At 38.7% G+C, this 2,723-nt stretch overlaps 1 long non-coding RNA gene across 1 annotated transcript; it reads right to left on the bottom strand.

The window, feature by feature from the left end:
* Window positions 1–382: 382 nt before the first annotated feature.
* LOC119027869 lies at window positions 383–2,152 on the bottom strand. The gene is made up of 4 exons (XR_005077495.1): window positions 1,835–2,152; window positions 1,581–1,719; window positions 1,316–1,369; window positions 383–1,193 (listed from the first exon to the last, which is right to left on the bottom strand). It is a non-coding gene; the product is annotated as an uncharacterized LOC119027869 (long non-coding RNA).
* Window positions 2,153–2,723: the final 571 nt, after the last annotated feature.

Genomic DNA, 2,723 nt, shown 5'->3' with positions numbered 1-2,723 from the left:
AGGGAAGAAATGATTATGAGTAAAGAATCTTAATGATCAGTCATAATATTGTCATGTGAACAACAAGAAACTTATATTTGGAATCGGACTGAGGGTTATAGGGAGGGTCAGACCCTTTACTTCTGTTATAAAGTTAGTTCAACATAGATAAACTCATTCCATCATGACACACAGAGTTCAGACTGTACATATGATTGTGTTTATCAGTGACAGTAGTAGTATTATTTGTATTTGTATTATTTGATCTAAAAAATGAAAAAAAAAAAACTATGAGGCTATCCTGAGACAACATGTGTTTAATGAAATGTTGAATGTTGTAACTTTTGCAGTATGAGTAAAGATACAGAGAAAATACTTGTGTTAGAACTCTGGCCTTCATATTTCACAACTGTAAAGAAATAAGGCGGCAGACAGCAACAGCTCCCATGTAGGACATTTATTTGGGTTTTCCACACATGCTGAATTTCATGCAACACAATATATCACAGCATATATTTTCAATAGCCCTGATTTCAATAAAGTCATATAGGTAGAAATGTAGAAGATTATAGTTTGTATTGTAGACTCAGTTATTCCAAGAAAACCATAAAAATAAATCAGCAGAAGAAAACAGAAACATGATTCTCTTTAGTGGTCCACCGCAATATATTGAACTAGAAATAAAAGGAGTAAAATGAGTTTATTTTATTCAATCCCGCGTAAGCATTGTTGCCAGTACTGTAACTGTAATGGCTGCACATCAGTACATTTGTAAATGTGGTCAATAAAAGTAGTACAACACCTCTCACATCCCTGTCATTACTGCATCTCTCTCTAACTTCCTACTTTATGTCAAAAATGAGTTCAAAGCCAGTTCAGAGAAAAAAAAACACTCAAATGAAGCTGAAGGATTAAACAGAAAAATTTCACAGATACAAAAGCTGCAGTATCAGAGGTGGAAGCACTGACTGACATGGGATTTACAATTCAGACTGTTGCTCCTCAAGGGATGTGATTGACTTCCTTTGTCTTTCCAGTTTCTTTTCAATTTCCTCTGTTCGTGCTCTCATCTCCTCATCCATCATATCTACTCCATTCTTTCTTCTCATTACGAAGTCCTTGACACCCTGCAGCTGTGGAGAGTCATCAGAATCTATGGTCTCCATAAGACCCACAGATAGCGCCGCAAGATTTTTAGCGGTGCCCATTTGTGCCTAAAAAATGAAAAGATATACCATATATGCACTGCTGTACATAAAGTAACACAGTATTCCAAATCTCCAAACTTACTCTGAAATAATTTATGTGGGCAACATGAACTGTGTGACTGACTCACCTTCGCCTTATCCAATTCTTTTTGTGCTTCCTGAAGTGTTTCCTTTAAGTCTTTCTGCAAATCCAGAATGAGAATCAACATGAATTTCCATTTGATGATAACATGTAAGTATCACAGCAGCTCGTCGGCAGCTAACGTAGTTGTACATACAATTTCAGATATTCATTCATTTCAACAATAATGCGATGACTCACAATGGCTGAGGACTTTCAAATGAATGTGAACATGTTCTAGATACAGAGAGGTTCAACATCAGTGTATTTACCAGCTCGTCTTTATGAGTCAGTGAACTTGAGAGGCAAACCAGACACAGCAGAGTGAAGATGGAGATCAGGCCTGTAGTGGCTCTGACACCAGCCACTCCTCTGCTCCTGGACCAAGCTGCTGCTGCTGCCATCGCTGATCTGAATCAAAGTGAAGAAGGAGAAACTGCAACTCAATCTGCAACTTTTTCACTTGTAATATTTAAAGGTCTACAGTAGAAACCATCTAATGGTGAGCTGAAGTTGGTGATCTTACCTGCTGGGTGACTGGAAGGAGAGCTGCTGTACAGGTGATGAGAGAAAATATGATGAGATGAGACTCCCACTAATGCTTTATATAGTATTGGTGACACCTCCGCCATTGCACAATTCACCAGTGTGTCACTGTGTGTTTGTTGGTATGTGGTGGTCTATACATGCAGAATTGGTCCTGCCTTGACTTGCATCTTCTGAATCACTGCTCCTTCCGTCCGTTTCTTCAGTTTCATTTTTGAAGAAATGGTAATCGACAGTTTCACTTCACAGGATACACCAGCATCAGTCACTGAAGGTGCGCACTGTGAGCAAAACAGTACAAAACTGTTGGAAATTGATTTGAGGCCTTATAAAAAATAGTGTTTTGATCACCTGATTTAATCTGATATATTTAAATATATCGATGACGTAATCATAACAAAAATATTAAAAATAAATAAAATAAAATAGAAAAATGCTTTGTGCATACAAATGACATCAATTATAAATGCAGAGGACGAAACTGACAAACAAAAGTGACTGACAAAAGTCTGTGGACACCACAAACCACCAGGGATTATTGTCAAAACCGCCAGAAAGGCCTCAAAGACCTTATTGCACATAAAAGATCCAAATTGACTCTGGAAATCAACACTGGAGGAATCAGCATGAGCATTCCAGCATTTAGGCCTGTGTCATACGTGCTTTTTAACAACCTGCGTACACGTGATGGCTGCCTCACATAGCTTGTGTCCACACGGAGATGAACGTCCTCAGAAATAAGCGCTACATGTCTGTGAGATACAACATGCACATGAATGGTGGTGTCAGTGCAGGGCCTGTGTCAGGATTTTATACAGTCTGGGGTCAGCGCGTATGTCAGCAGACCACACGGCGGCCATTTTCCTCTG

This window comes from Acanthopagrus latus, chromosome 10 (assembly GCF_904848185.1).
Source record: "Acanthopagrus latus isolate v.2019 chromosome 10, fAcaLat1.1, whole genome shotgun sequence".
NCBI lineage: Eukaryota > Metazoa > Chordata > Actinopteri > Spariformes > Sparidae > Acanthopagrus > Acanthopagrus latus.
Note: the sequence above shows the minus strand (reverse complement) of the source record. Positions and strands in the feature narration are given on the sequence as shown.